The sequence below is a fragment of the Delphinapterus leucas genome, chromosome 3 (genome assembly GCF_059928025.1).
Source record: "Delphinapterus leucas isolate spDelLeu-1000000601 "Yukka" chromosome 3, BTC_Dleu_Yukka2, whole genome shotgun sequence".
Classification (NCBI taxonomy): Eukaryota; Metazoa; Chordata; class Mammalia; order Artiodactyla; family Monodontidae; genus Delphinapterus; species Delphinapterus leucas.
The window spans coordinates 154,917,549-154,933,913 of record NC_143131.1 but is presented as its reverse complement, the minus strand read 5'-3'; the positions used below and the strand labels follow the sequence as shown (position 1 = coordinate 154,933,913).

Here is a 16,365-nt window from a genome sequence, read left to right as displayed (position 1 = left end):
TCTCACTGTTGTGGCCTCTCCTGTTGCAGAGCACAGGCTCCGGACGCGCAGTCTCAGCGGCCATGGCTCACGGGCCTAGCCGCTCAGCGGCGTGTAGGATCTTCCCAGACCGGGGCACGAACCCATGTCCCCTGCATCGGCAGGCGGACTCCTAAACACTGCGCCACCAGGGAAGCCCCATGTTCCCTTTTTAAATCGTTTTTTTTTTTCCTTATTTTGGCCACTCTGCAAGGCCTGCAGGTTCCTAAATACCAGACCAGGGATTGAACCCTGGTCCCTGGCAGTGAAAGCCCAGAGTCCCAACCGCTGGACTGCCAGGGAATTCCCCCTTTCGAAATCTTGAAAGCTGCTGAACTCCCAGATATCTCATGAAAATGAATAATGAAATGAATCAAAACTAATATGTAAAGTCTATTGAGCAAAGTGGTGGCTACCAGTGGGGAGAGGCAAAATAGGAGGACGGGATTAAGAGGTACAAACTACTGTGTATAAAATAGATAAGCTACAAGGACATATTGTACAGCACAGGGAATAGAGCCAATATATTATAATAACTTTAGTTTTTCAAAGGTTTATTATTTATTTAATTTATTTTTGGCTGCATTGGGTCTTAGTTGCGAGACGCAGGATCTTCACTGAGGCGTGCGGGATCTTTCATTGCAGGACGTGGGCTCTTCGTTGGGGTGTGGAGGTTTCTCTCTAGTTGTGGCCTGCATGCTTCAGGGCACATGGGCTCAGTAGTTGTGGCACGCGGGCTTAGTTGTCCTGCCGCCTGTAGGATCTTAGTTCCCCGACCAGGGATCAGACCTGTGTCCCCTGAATTGGAAGGCAGATTCTTTACCACTGGATCACCAGGGAAGTGCCTATAATAACTTCAAATGGAGTACAACCTGTAAAAATATTGAATAACTATGTTGTACACCTGAAACCGATATAGTGTTGTAAATCAATTATACTTCAAAAAAAGTTTTAAACTAAGACGTAAGGTCTGAATGTTTGAATAACGTTTGTTTGAATAACTTTTATATTGCCTTGAAGCTCATTATCTGTCATTATAAACATAGGACAAATGTTTGGAATCTCACTTTATTGTTGACTTTGGTTTGCGAAATTGCCACTGCTCTTTAAACAGTTATACTATAGGACTGTTTAAGGACCAGGCACTACCAAACTTTGAAAATATGGAGACTTTTAGAATTTATGTAATTAAAAATGTGATTCTTTCCGTTTGGGGTTAGCCAGTTGGAAAGTTTAAATTGAAACGTGTCATGATTGAGGGTTTTTTTTTTCCCCCAAATGGTATTTAAGACAACAAACACCCTCCACCCCACCACTTCCTCCAGCTAACACCTGGTCTTTCTCCTCCCTTTCACGACAAAGTTCTTGAAAGTGTTATCTACACTCCTGGTCTCCATCCTCCTCACCCAACTTACTCTTCAACCCCGCACCTAAAATCTGGCTTCTGCTCCCAGCTCTCCCTTACATTTCACCCACAATGATCACCAGTAGCCTCTTGGGTGCTTCTCAGACCTATATTCCTGAACTTATCGGAAGCATTAGGCAATGTGGACAACTTTTTTAAGCTCTCTGGCTTAAACAGCTACCCTTGTAGACCTCCCCACTTCCCACTCCTCCTTTTATCCTCCTCCCTTTGTTAACAGTACCCTCCATCCATTACCCAGGTACCCAAGCCAGAGAGCTGATAGCCATCCTGTCTTTTCCCTCACCTCCTACCTGTAGTCACCAAGTCCTGTTCACCCTTCCCCCAAGGTAGACCTAGAATCCCATCCCTTCTCCGGCCAAGTCCGGGTCACCTTCCCTCTCACCTGGATCACTGTACAGTGTCCTGACACGTTTCCCTACATATCTACCCCTGGCCCCTGCAATCCATCCTCCCCACAGAAGCAGCCAGACCAATCTTTCCAGAATGGTCATTTCACCTCTGGTCGCTCCTCTGATTTGCCACTGCCCTCAGGACAAAGTCAGCGCAGATTCACCTGATATGTGACCCAGTGGATCACTTTCTCTTTCCTAGAACAATGTTTCCACTTGGCTATCAAAACACACTGCTGATTTTTCTTCCACCTCCCTGGCTACTCCTTCGCATTCTTGTTTGCCGGATGCTTGCCTCTCCCCAATCACTTAATACTATTAAGTGTTTCAGGGCCCAGTCACTGGTCCTTTTCTTGTCTTGCTCTATACTCACTCCCTTGGTGAACCCATCCAGCCTCATGGCTTTAAATATATCTATGCTGGTAATTTGTATCTCAACCCCAGACTTCGTCCCTGAAATCCAGACTCAAATATGCAACTCCCTAGCCAACTTGGATCTCTCTCACTAGACACTCAAGTTTGCTTCCAAAGCCGAGCTCCCGACCTTCATGCCTACACTGTGCCCTGGCCCAGTCTTTCCCTTCTCAGTTAAGGACAATTCCATCCTTCCAGTGCTAAGGCCAAAAGCCTTAGAGTGGTCCTTGACTCTAATTTTTCTCTCACATCACACTCTATCCTTTAGCAAGACCTGTTTATACTCAAAATATAGCCAGTGAAATGATATGAGGTCTGGGATTCACTTCCAAATAATACAGGAGGGGAGATGTGGATGGAGATATCATTGAAACAAGATTGTCTGTAGGTTGGGACTTCCCTGGTGGTCCAGTGGTTAGGACTCTGTGCTTCTACTGCAGGGGGCATGGGTTCAATCCCTGGTTGGGGAACTAAGATCCCGCGTGCCGGGTGGCCAATAAAAATAAAAATGGGCAGAAGACCTGAATAAACATTTAAAAAACTGTCTACAGGTTGATAATTGTTGAAGATGGGGGATGGTACATGGAGGTTCATTGTATTATGCTACTTTTGTTCCTGTTTGAAATTTTCCATAATAAGAAAATTGAATCATACCACTTCTCCCTACCTTTCACTGCTACCATTCTGATCCAAGGCGCCACATCTCTTGCCTGGACTGTTGTAGTAGCTTCTTAACTGAATTCCTGCTTCTGCTCTCACCTCCACTCCCCACCCTCTGCTTTTAATCCAATCTTCCCACGAACAGCCAGTGTGATACCGTTAAAATGAAAGTCCATCCATGTCCCTCTTCTGCTTGGAACTCCCCAGTGGTTCCCCATTTCAATCAGAGTAAAAGCCAAAGTCTTAGTAGTCTTCAAGATCCTACACAATTTGCCCCCTACACTTGTACTCAAACCTCATCCCCTCCCACTCTCCCCCTTTGATCATTCCATTCCAGTCACACTGCTATTCCTCAATCCCACCAGGCATACTGCCGCCACAGGGCCTTTGCACTTGCTGTTCCTTCTCCCATTCTTCTTTAATTTTTTTAATTTATTTTATTTTTTTTAAATTTGTGGCTGAGCCGGCTCTCAGTCACGGCACACGGGATCTTTCGTTGGGGCGTGTGGACTTCTTAGTTGCCGCATACAGACTCTTAGCTGCGGCATGCGTGTGGAATTTAGTTCCCCGATCGGGGATCGAACCTGGGCCCCCTGCATTGGGAGAGTGGAGTCTTACCCACTGGACCACCAGGGAAGTCCCACTTTCTCTCATTCTTCCCTCTGACATACATACCGCTCACTCTTCGCCTCCTTCATGTCTTTGCTCAAATGTCTCCTTTTCAGACCTTCCCTAGCCACCTTTCTTGAGACTGAACCCCTGAACATTGCCACTTCTCACCCCCCCCACACACGTAGTCAGTATCTTTTAACCTCTTTCCCTGCTTTATTTTCCTGATTAGCACTTATCACCGTCTTAATTATTATAATGTTACTTATTTATCCTGTTTATTATCTGTCTCCACCATTAGAGGGTTAGCTCTCTGCAGTCCGAGAATTTTGCCTATTCACTGCCGTATCCCCAGGACACCTGCCTGGCACATAGCGGGCACGCAACAAATGTTTGTTGAATGAATGAATGAATGGCATTCCGAGTTTCAATCCCTGCCCACCTGTCCAGGCACAGCTCTCACCTCTCCCCTCCCTGCCCTCCATGCCAACGTGGATCTGACAGCCGAGTCCTGGCACATACCAGGATGATTCACACTTCTCAGCCTTATCCTGTCTTGTGCCCTCTGTCTCCTGGCCGCGTTCCCAGTCTTTTAAGACTCATCTCAAGCAGGTGTTCACTGACACCACAGGTGACCCCAAAGAAACTCTTCTGCCTGAATTTCCACCAAGTTTCTGTGCCCTCTTTTCTCCTAGTACACAGGACACTGGACTCTCTGTGTCTCCTGCGTCTCCCCCACTGCTCTGGGAGCCCCTGGGGCAGGAACCACGTCTTACATTGTCTTCTTAGCACAATGTCTGGCACCCAGCCAGCACTCAATAGATGTCCAGTGAACGAATAACAATACTTGCATTTACTTAATGTTTTCTCTGCTAAATGTTCTCTTGCTTAATCCACACAACCTATGGGGTAGGTATTATTCTTAAACCCATTTTAAGGATTATTTCTGTGAGAGTCAGAGAGGTTAAGAGTCTGGCAAAGGGCAGACTGGAATTCCAGAGTTTGTTCTGCGGAACCCTAGAATTCCCACTGTTCAGCCCAACCTCCAGCGAGTGCCTGTTCTTACTGAGCCTGTTTTGGGTGACAAGGTTGTGGGGATGGGATTGGTGGATACCATCCAGCTCCCATCTCCTGGGGGAGTTGCCTTTCCCAGAGCCATCCTCAAGCCAGTTTCAGTTTCCAAGTTGTAAAAGGAAAATTAAGAGGTGAGAAATGAAACCTACAGCAGAAAGGGTGACTAAAAGCCCCGCCTGTTAATATGGTTTCACCCAGTGTCCCTCGATACCCCAGCTGCAGTGAATGGCCTCCAGGAAGAGGATCCACTGGTCAGCCAGACACCCCTTGTTTCCTCTCCACTCTGGTCCTTTATTCCACAGGGTGCTGGAGGTCAGCTGAGGAGGAGTCCCCTTAAAGAAGAGTGTGTGTGCCAGGAGCTGGGTAGGTGTGTGGGTATATATCTAGCCACCAGTGGTACTCTCAAGACAGAGATGGCAGTGCCCCCGAAGCTCTTTGTCACCCCAGCTTCCAGGCTGAACTCCTTCGTGGCTCACTGCCTGCATCCCAGCCAGAAGTGGAAAAAAGAGGTGTTGGAGACTGTGCAGGCTGTGGAGCAGTTCCTGAGGGAGCAGAGCTTCCAGGGGGAGCATGGGCTGGACCAGGAATCGGGGGTGCTGAAGGTGGTCAAGGTGAGACTGGTTCCCTCCATCCCCAGGCCAGGGCTGGGCAAAATGCAGCTTGTGGGTCTACATCCCTGAGGATGCTGGGACCTGTTGCCTCATTATCTCTAGCCCATGCTACTGACATCTCAAGACACTCCATCCCAATGCACTGCTGCCTTGAGCAGAGCAAGTCCAGTAAGGAAGCTAATAATAATAGTGTACATTTTTGGATGCACTAGCCTAACCCCTTAACATGTATTATGTCTAATTTGTGTACCCTGTGAGGTATGTATTATTCTTTTCCCATTTTGCAGATGAGCAGAATGGAAACTCAGTGATTTAAGATCCATAATGACCAAATGCAATGCAAGGTCTCTGATTGGATCTTGGTGTGAATGGACCATCTGTAAAATATAATTTGGGAACAGTTGCGGAAATTTCAATGTGGCCAGAATATTAAATAATATATATATATAAGGGAATTGTTTTTTTAATATTTATTTATTTTCTTGGCTGCGTCAGGTCTTAGTTGTGGCAATGCGGGATCTTTTGTTGCAGCGTGCGGGCTCGGGCTTCTCTCTAGTTGTGGCGTGCGGATTTTCTCTCCCTAGTTGTGGCGCGTGGGTTCCAGGGTGTGTGGGCTTTGTAGTTTGCGGCACACGGGCTCTCTAGTTGAGGCGTGGGAGCTCAGTAGTTGTGGCACGTGGACTTAGTTGCCCTGCAGCATGTGGGATCTTCGTTCCCTGACCAGGGATCGAACCCGAGTCCCCTGCATTGGAAGGTGGATTCTTTACCACCGGACCACCAGGGAAGCCCCAGGGAACTGTTTTATTGAGGCGTAATAGTTTTGTGGTTATGGGGGGAAATGTTCTCTTTCGTTGGACACAAATGCTAAAGTATTTAGGGACGATGGTCCTTAGCGTTTGTAATTTACTTTAAAGTGGCTTAGTTGAAGCAAATATGGCAGAGTTTAGACTTGTTGAATCTGGGCGGATGTATAAGTGTTCATTGTATTCTCTTTCTATTTTTCTGTTTAAAATTTTTGATAATGGAAATTTTTTTTTAATGGAAGCTCAGAGAGGTGAGGTCACTTGCCCAAGGTCACACAGCTAGTGGTGAAGCTGGGATTTCACCCAGGATCTATCTTACTCCACTCCAGGCTGCCCTCACTGAGCTTTTTTCCCCAAGCCCTTCCTGCAGCTGCGTCATGTCACCTGCTGTCCTAGCTGGGATCATAATGCAAGAGGGTCAAAACTAGAAAGGGGTGATGAGGAAAACAACTTTGAGGAAAACGATTTTGTTTTTCTGAGTGGCTGCCTAGGCATTTTACAGTATGGTGACCCTACTAACACCAAAAGTTCAGAGTCTGGACTTTTAGATAGGTTTAGGGTATCCCCACAGGTTCCTGCTTTGCCTTCCCTGGTGGAACCTTTTAATATAACCACTGAGTGGGCTTCCCTGATGGTCCAGTGGTTAAGACTCTGAGCTTCCACTGCAGCGGGCATGGGTTTGACCCCTGGTCAGGGAAGTTCTGCATGCCACACTGTGTGGCCAGAAAACATAAATAAATAAAAGTTTAAAAACATTTAGAGCTAAGCGGGTATAAAATAAAATTTTTTAATGTAAATTGTTACAGCCACTATGGAGAACAGTATGGAGGTTCCTTAAAAAACTACAGATAGAACTACCATACGACCCAGCAATCCCACTACTGGGCATATACCCTGAGAAAACCATAATTCAAAAAGAGTCATGTACCAAAATGTTCATTGCAGCTCTATTTACAATAGCCAAGACATGGAAGCAACCTAAGTGTCCATCAACAGATGAATGGATAAAGAAGATGTGGCACATATATACAATGGAATATTACTCAGCCATAAAAAGAAACGAAATGGAGTTATTTGTAGTGAGGTGGATGGACCTAGAGTCTGTCATACAGTGTGAAGTAAGTCAGAAAGAGAAAAACAAATACCGTATGCTAACACATATATATGGAATCTAAGGGAAAAAAAAAGAAGGTCATGAAGAACGTAGGGGTAAGACAGGAATAAAGACACAAACCTACTAGAGAATGGACTTGAGGATATGGGGAGGGGGAAGGGTAAGCTGTGACAAAGTGAGAGAGTGGCATGGACGTATATACACTACCAAACGTAAACTAGCTAGTGGGAAGCAGCCGCATAGCACAGGGAGATCAGCTCGGGGCTTTGTGACCCTCTAGAGGGGTGGGATACGGAGGGCGGGAGGGAGACGCAAGAGAGAAGAGATATGGGAACATATGTATATGTATAACTGATTCACTTTGTTATAAAGCAGAAACTAACACACCATTGTAAAGCAATTATACTCCAATAAAGATGTTAAAAAAAAAATAACCACTTAGAGTTAAGCCTGTGAAAAGTTAGTAGCCTCTGCCCCAATCACCTTGTAAGGACTAGGTGCTTGCTACCCTGCTCTATCTCCTGCTGGCTTGTGACCTGGGGTGGAAGACTGCCCTTCCCCCGGCTCACTGTGTCCCTTTGCTTCTGGGATATATAAGTAAGAAATCATTTTTTGTAAATTAATTTTTGTTGGAGCACAGCCGCTTTACAGTGTTGCGTTAGTCTCTGCTGTACAGCAGAGTGAATCAGTTACACGTGTACGTATATCCCCTCCTTTTTAGATTTCTTTCTCATTTAGGTCACCACAGAGCATTGAGTAGAGTTCCCTGTGCTATACAGTAGGTTCTCATTAGTTATCTATTTTTGAAAGTAATAAATCTTATGACTCTACTCCCTTTGTATGGGTGTATTGAAACTGCACCTTTCCTCCAAATGACCCCGGGGGTTTCATTTCCCCACAGAGGGAGTTTGGATGCTGAGGGAGCTACCTGCCCACACTGTGTGGGCGGCTTGTGGCCCCGGCCAACGAGAAATTAACACTTTATTTGGGCTTTAAACTCTCCCCCAACCCCTGAAAATCTGGTAAGCTGTGCTGGTCCACAAGAGTGAATGCTTGTCCTTGGGTTTGAATAGGTTTGAACTGAAGCAAGTCATGAAGCCTGTTCTAGAACGCTCTTCCCTCTCTGCCTATATCTTACCACTGGAAAAGGTGGGAAGGGCAGCACAGGCACAGCCTTCAGCGGGATGTGCTCTGTGCCATTCCCAGCCCTCTCACATAGGGCAGAAACGCCCCGCCCCCGCCAATTCCTGAGTTAAAGCCCTCACCTCTAATGTGACTGTATTAGGAAATAGGGTCTTTAAGGAGGTAATTAAGGTTAAATAAAGTCATAATGGTGAAGCCCTAATCAGACTGGACTCGTGTCCTTATAAGAAGATAGAGACATCAGCGGCCTCTCTCTGTCCATGCACACACACAGGTAAGACCATGTGAGGACTCAGTGAGAAGGCAGCTGTCTGCAAGCCAGGAAGAGAGGCCTCAGAAGGAAGCAACTCTGCTGGCATCTTGATTTTAGACTGCAGAATTCCAGAACTGCGAGAAAGGAAATTTCTGTTGTTTAAGCCTCCAGTCTCTAGTATTCTATTATGGCAGCCCAAACAGACTAATGCACCATTGTATGTTGGCTTTTTTCCCCAGGAGAACGGTACCTAGAACAGTAGACTAGCATCCTGGTCCCCAGGTCATTTTGGTTCAGTTAAATTCTTAAAGTAGCACTTACATCTTACCTCACACTGAAATAAATCCTTTTGTAGCACGTGAGTGGCACAGAGTGGAGCTTAAAAGATTTAGCGGGCCATCATGCTCTCTCTAACCCACCCCTCGAACCTGCCTTATAGCATCCTCTTTACTTCCCAGTCCAAACCCTGTGTTCCAGTCTTTTCCCTGTCCCCCATTTATAGTGCCCACTCCTTCCGTGCCCAGTTGGAATTTTCTCTAGCTTCCATGCCGACTGCCCAAACCCCATCTGTTCTTCAGGGTCATCCTAAGCCTTACATCTTTGGGGCCTCTTCTCAACCTTCCAGCCAACCTCTGCATCACTCTGGTACTTCCTGCCTTTGCAGAAATTTAACAGAAAGAGAGGAGGGGATTGGAGGCACTGGGCCTAAGATCTCAGGTGGATGAGATTCTTCCCTGCAAGCCAAGTGTCCGGCTGTAAACAATACCTTCAGGGCCTAAACAGTGAATAGAGGGATAGAAAGTGACTTGACTGGTGTATGTATGTGTTTATACCCATATATGTGAAGTCTGTGTTCTTGGAGTAGAGCCCCATTCATTTAGAGAAAAAAGAGCCCGCTCCAAATTCCCCATCTGGAACTAGAAATTTGTCCTTAATGAGGCACATGTATAACACAGGTTATAGATTAAGACTGACCTGAAGAGAGCACACTGACTTTTGTCTAAGCACGTCACACGTCAAAGACAGCTAGACGTGGAAGAAGCCAAGAAATCAAGTGTAGGATTTCCCAAACTGCAGTCGGTTACTAACCACATTAATAACTTTTTTAAACCTTATTCACATTGCATCAAAGGGATGCTTTGATGCACTGCTGAGGTCTTCTCAGCAAAGCTCATGGGAATTTGGTACATGAGGATCCACAATAGCGATCCATTTCATCGGTGTCAATCTTTCTGGACAGTTTGGGTGGAAAGGACAATTCCTGAAGGTGCGATACCTTCACCGCATGTACTAGCATTGGGTCTTGCTTGTGTGTGTGTCACCGACTTCAGCCTTGCTGTAGCAATAATAGCTAAGATACTGTAGAGCTGAGAGGCTATTTAAGTATTTATACATATATACATAAGATAAAAGCACCTAACTTTTTTCTACCTATTGCTTACTTTCCACAGCGGTGTACACACCACACTTCAGGAAACAGTGATGTTGTCCAATTTGTCTTCTCATTTGAAGATGAGAAATGAAGGTCTGGGGACCTTTCATTGCTCAAGGTCATTCGAGTGTTTAAGGGCAGGATGCTGGGGTTCCTGACTTCCAGAGAACCTAACTTTTCTCTGAAATTATACTGCCCCTTAATGTCTTAGCAGTACATAAAACAAATATTGGCGACCTCGTGACCTGCCAGCCCTCGGGTGAAAGGGAGATCTGTGACTGGCTCTCCTGTTAAACGTTTAAGAAATGGGAGTCTAGGGAAAGAAACCCAAAACAGTCATGCAAAGACTCACTCACGGAAGGGGAGCCCATGGTCGTCTAGCTCAGTGCTGGGCTGAACCCTGGATCGTCCAAGGAGGGTCTTGGAGGCCTCTCTGCAGGCCAAGACGTCAAGGCATAAGGGGGAATAAGGCAGGTTTGCTTCTGTGTCTTCATGTTATTTTTATGTAAGATAGCACTGAAAATTTCAAAAGTAACACTGGAGATGTTCTTGTCCATTTTCATCTTATAGATAATGACATGAAGGCTCAAAGGGGGATCGTGTTTTGCTAGTTAATAACAGACAACATTCCTCATCCAGCATTCCTATAGCTTAAAAAAGCAATAGAGGCAAGTGGGTCCATGAACGTGGGTTTTGTGGTCACGCAGATTTGAACGTGCATCCCAGCAGGGCTTGAATGGAGTTTTTCTCTCCAAATTAGGCAAATTGTTTCTCCAAGGCTCATGGGGTGGTCAGTGTTGTTATAGGGGAGTGAGGTAAAAGCATTTTCCTCACCATATCCTTCCCCAGACATGTTATCTGAAAGGAAGGAAGGAATGAAAAATGGGAGGGATATATGGAGAAAGAGGGAGGAAACTAAGGTGGCAGAGAACATGCCTAAAATTCCTCCATGTTACTTCTGCTGTGCTTCCACAGGCTCCTTGGGACCTCGCTTGCCAACGGAAATGTTGATTAAGCACTCTGGTTCTTATGTACTTTCTGCATTGGGAACACTTATAGTTAGGTTTCAGGGCTCTGAACTCCCCAAACTGGGGAACTTGTCATTAAAAGGTCTTTTAAAAAGCACAAGTGCCCCAAAGTTTAATGGCATTAGATTTTGGCAATGATTTCTTGAATATGACACCGAAGGCACAGGCAACAAAAGGAAAATAGAGAAATTGGACTTCATGAAAATTTTAAAAAATCTGTGCATCCAGACCCTATCAACAGAGGAAAAGGGCAATCGCAGAATGAGAGGAGATGTTTGGAAATCACATATCTGATAAGGGATTAATATCTAGAGTGTACAGAGAACTCCTAAAACTCAACCACAAAGCAAACAACCTGGCTAAAAAACGGGCAAAGGACTTGATTAGACATTTCTGCTAAGAAGATACATAAATGGCCCATAAACACCTCAAAAGATGCTCAGCATCAGCGATCATTAGGAGAGTACAAGTCAAGACTACAGTGAGATACCACCTTACACACATTAGGGTGGCTACTGTGAAAACAAAAAATAACAAGGGTTAATGAGGATGTAGGAAATTGGAACCCTGTGCACTACTGGTGAGAATGTAAAATGGTACAGCCATTGTGCAAAATATCATGGTGGTTCCTCAAAATTAAAAGTAGGATTACCATATGGTCCAATTCCACTTCTGGGTATATACCCAACATAACTGAAAGCAGGTTTTGCAAGATACTTTGTATACCTCTGTTCATAGCAGCATTGTTCACAATAACTAAAATGTGGAAGGAACCCAACTGCCCACTGACAGATGAATAGATGAGCAAAACGGGGTATATACACAACAGAATATTATTCAGCCTTGAAGAGGAAGTTCTGACACAGGCTACAACATGGATGAATCTTGAGGACATGATGCTAATCTACCAGTCACAGAAAGACAAATGCTGTCAATTCCACTTGTATGAGGCACCTAGAGTGGTCAAGTTCATACGGACAGAAAGTCGAATGGTGGGTGCCAGGGGCTGGGGGTAGCGGTTGCTGGAGGGCAGAGAGTTCCAGTTTTTCCAGAAGAAAAGAGTTCTGGAGTTTGGCTGCCGCACAACGTGAATGTCCTGAACGTGTCTAAACTCTACACTCATAAGTGATACGATGATACAATTTTATGTGCATTTCACTACAAATAAAAACCAAACATGGACTTCCCTGGTGGCGCAGTGGTTAAGAATCCGCCTTCCAATGCAGGAGACACGGGTTCGAGCCCTGGTCCGAGAAGATCCCACATGCCGCGGAACAACTAAGCCCGTGCACCACAACTACTGAGCCTGCACTCTAGAGCCTGCGAGCCACAGCTACTGAAGCCCCTGTGCCACAACTACTGAACTGCATGCACCTAGAGCCCGTGCTCCGCAACAAGAGAAGCCACCACTGTGAGAAGCCCGCACACCGCAACGAGGAGTAGCCCCCGCTCGCCGCAACTAGAGAAAGCCCGCGCACAGCAACGAAGACCCAACACAGCCAAAAATAAATAAATAAATAAATAAATTTAACAATTAATTTACAAAATTATTTAAAAAATAAAATACCAAACAAAAGTGCCCCTCGGAGACACAGTAAATATTTTTGTCGTTCACAGTTTAGAGCTGCCTCATTGTCAGGGTGCTAGTCTTCAGTCAACTAGCTGAGAACTGGTACGGAGGGGATGGGAACTTCCATGAAAGAGCTTCTGAAGCTAAGTAGCCTGGTCCATTTCCTAATTTCTTTAGCGAATATCTGAGTGCTTGCTGGAGCCGGGCACTGTACTTGGTCCTCGAGATAGACGGCTGTGAAAAAATTATACAGAGATCCTTGCAATCTGGGAGTGAGAGGTGGGGTAGGGAAGGACCCGCAAATAAAAGCATGGAAGTTTTTAGCATGTTACCAGATGATGTAGGTTACGGGAACAATAAAGCATCAAAGGGAAAGAGGGCTGCCCTAATTTGAAGGGGACATGTGGACAGACCGGAGAGAGCAGCCCCTGTAGTTATGGAGAGAAAGAACATTCTAGGCAGAGAGAATAGTAAGTGCAGGAGGCTATGGGGAGGGAGCTGCTAGGAACAGCCAAGGACAGCGTGCCAGTGTGTCTGGAAGGGCTTGAGGGAAGGGGAGGGACGGTGTGTGTGTGTGTGTGTGTGTGTGTGTGAGAGAGAGACAGAGAGACAGAGACAGAGAGACAGAGAGAGAGAGGAATGGGGAGGGGGAGAGGGGGAGAAGACTGCTTTTGTTCGAATCCAGATGGGAGCCTCTGAAGGGTTTTGAGCTCTGAGCAACACGATCTGACTTGGGACTCACCAGGATCACCCTGACTGCTGTACCTAGAACGGATTGAATGGGAGGGGGCAACGCAGGAAAACGCATTTGAAAGGGGTGCACAGAAGGGGAGAGCAGGGCTGGTGGGACCTGAGGGGAGAGGTTTTCTGTCTCTTGCAGGGTGCCAGCTAGGGTTTAGTCTGGGTGTGGCCGCCCCGCTCCCGTCTGCAGCACTCTGCCCTCCTCACCTCCTGTAAAGGGAGGCTAAGTACATCCTTGAGGCTCTCCCAGAGAGTTGATGGCCTGCCTGGGACAGTCCTGAGTCACAGCCCCTTGGCTGTCACCAGCTCCAGGGATGCTCCTGTCCTGAGCATTAACCTCCCTCAGGGGGAGTCCTCATTCTCCAGGGAGGAAATTGATATCTCACTGCTGCGGGATCTGAACTCCTGTAAAGCTGCAGGACAAATGACTTCGATGAACATGCTTCATGCAGGGAAGAATGGGTAATCTCAGAGAAGGGAATAAAACTTCTCAAAACTCCGAACCAGGGGATTGCAGAGAAGCTCGCTGTCTTTTCTCTTGGCTGTGTGTGTGTGAATCGGAGAAGGAGAGGGCAGGCAGCGACTTGGGTCTCGGTTCGCCCCCGCGGACCATCCTTCCAGGGCAAGTTTTTCTTAGTGTCACTCGATTTCCTGAAGTGGGAGAATGAATACCCAGTGTAGAAAAGGGGGAAGAAAAGCGTGTTAGCATGAAATATGGTCATCTGATGACTTGTCCATTATGTATTTGAGGAAGTGGAGATTCTGAAGACCTTCACCTACTCAAGGAGAGGAAATTGCCTCTGTCTACACCAGGACCTCTTACTTTTGCCACTGGTGACATTTTGTGTCCGATAATTCTTTGCTGTGGGCTGTCCTGGGCATTGTGGGATGCTCCTACAGTATCCCTGGCCTCTGCCCAGCGGACGCCAGCAGTCCTTCCCCAGCTGTGACAGCAGAAATGCCTCCTGAACTTGTCAATTGTCCGGGGGGCGGGGAGCTGGGGGGAGGGGGGCAGAGTTGCTCTGGGTTGAGAGCCCCTGACCCAGGCTCAGCAGGCACATGGGTGAAGTCTGGACTGTGTATGTCATGTCCTCTCTGGCTAACAATAATTGATGGAGTTAAAACTAGTAGTGGCTTCTGCTTGGTCACTGGGACAGCAGAGCATTCACTGTTCTGCCTTGAGAGAACAATTTTCCTGTGTTTTAACTAATAAGGCCCTTGTGATGGCTGGATTCTGGGCACCCCAACTAATAAGCGTGCCTATAAGGCAAAGAAACCAAAACCAACGTCCTCCCTGATTGCCAGGGAGGGGGCATGTTTTCTTTCCGCTCCCTCTCCTGGATCCATGCAGTAATTAGCCAAAGTAAAATGAATTTTAGCTCATGCTTAATTGCCTTTACAGCGTACTCGCCAGCACGGATGCAGTAGTGCTAAACTAATTTTTTTAATAAATTAAAAAAAATTATTTATTTTTATTTTTGCCTGCCTTAGGTCTTTGCTGCTGCGCGCGGGCTTTCTCTAGTTGCGGTGAGCGGGGGCTACTCTTCGTTGCGGTTCGCGGGCTTCTCATTGGGTGGCTTCTCTTGTTGCAGAGCACGGGCTTTAGGCGCGTGGGCTTCAGTAGTTGTGACACTTGGGCTCAGTAGTTGTAGCTCGCGGGCTCTAGAGTGCAAGCTCCGTAGTTGTGGCGCACGGGCTTAGTTGCTCCGTGGCATGTGGGATCTTCCCGGACCAGGGCTCGAACCGATGTCCCCTGCACTGGCAGGTGGATTCTTAACAACTGCACCACCAGGGGAGTCCCTAAACCAATTATTTTTTTAACTTTATGGCTTTAAATAATCCTTGGCTCTGAAATTCCCTGTACCCCTCAGCTACGTAACCACAGCCCCCTCTGCCCTAAATCCTTTTCTTATACTTTTGTAGCTTTTTAAGCAAGGCCCCTCTTTAGGAAGACATAATCCCTTCTCTGTAGAAAACGTGAAAGACCTGAACAAATCAAGATTCTCCATGGAGAATTCAGCTAGTCCTGTGCTTAGCTCCAAACAAGGAAGTCCATCTCTCTACCAAGCATGCCATTACCCAGACTAATGCCTGACTTGAATAACAAGCAAATTGTTGTGCTTTTAATTGTACCCTGCTGTGTCACAAAGCTTGTGAGGGAGGAATGTGCCCAGCTTCTCCAGGAGAAACAGGTGAGGCCTCTAATCCCCCTTTTCTGTCACCTTCCCCTCTCCCTTTCCAATCCTTTCTCTTCCCAGCAGAGCAGAGGGACAAAAAAGAGACAGCTAAATTATGTTTAAAATGGAAGAGTCTAAAAGAAGAAAAACGGTGGTCAGTACTGACTTGGGAGAGGATGAATTATCTATCCACAGCCTCTGCAGTGTGGCCCATTTGAGGACAATCAGTGCTCTCACCGGCTTGCTGGAGGGTGATATCTGAGAGCCTAAACCAGGCTTTCTCAGCCTCAGCACGACTGCTGGGTGGGGTTGGATGCTTCTTTGCTGTGGGCCTGTCCTGTGATGGAAGAACATTTAGCCTCGCGTAAGCTGTGACCATCCAAAGTGTCCCAAGACACTTTCAAATGTCTCCTGGGTGCAAAATTGCCCCTGGTTGAGAACCACGGCCCCAAGCCCTTCCATATTGGGATGTACTTGCTCTCTCTCCCAATCTCTTCCCCCCCTCCCCAGTACACAAAACCCAAGAAAATCATGGTTCCTGTGTTAAAACTGGGGAGATCAACGTGCTCTTCATGTAGGTAGAATGAGCGGAAAGGAAAAAGACACTGACTTGCGTGTAGTCAGGGGACAGAGTGGGAACCTCCTCAACGCCAAGAGTGAAAAGAGTCTTAGGATGTGGGTGTGTTTGTGGCTCCGGCTGGGAAGTGGCAATGCCCCTGGTTGAACAAGCCAACTTTCGAACGCCTCTACCCTGTGCACTTTGGAATCGGGCTTGCTGTGGGCGAGATGAGGAGTGATGGCGAGGCTGCAGAGATGAAGGCGCCTCTGAAGGTGCTCACTGTCTCCTCCCACACTACTTGGGACAGGGGAGAATTACCCAGCTTCACAGAGATAGCCATTGCT

The 16,365-nt window shown here is 46.7% G+C and overlaps 1 pseudogene; it reads left to right on the top strand.

Annotated features, from left to right (window-relative positions):
- The window catches only part of LOC149749818 (UDP-N-acetylglucosamine--peptide N-acetylglucosaminyltransferase 110 kDa subunit pseudogene), a 268,591-nt pseudogene that overhangs the window by 147,536 nt on the left and 104,690 nt on the right, over positions 1-16,365 (top strand).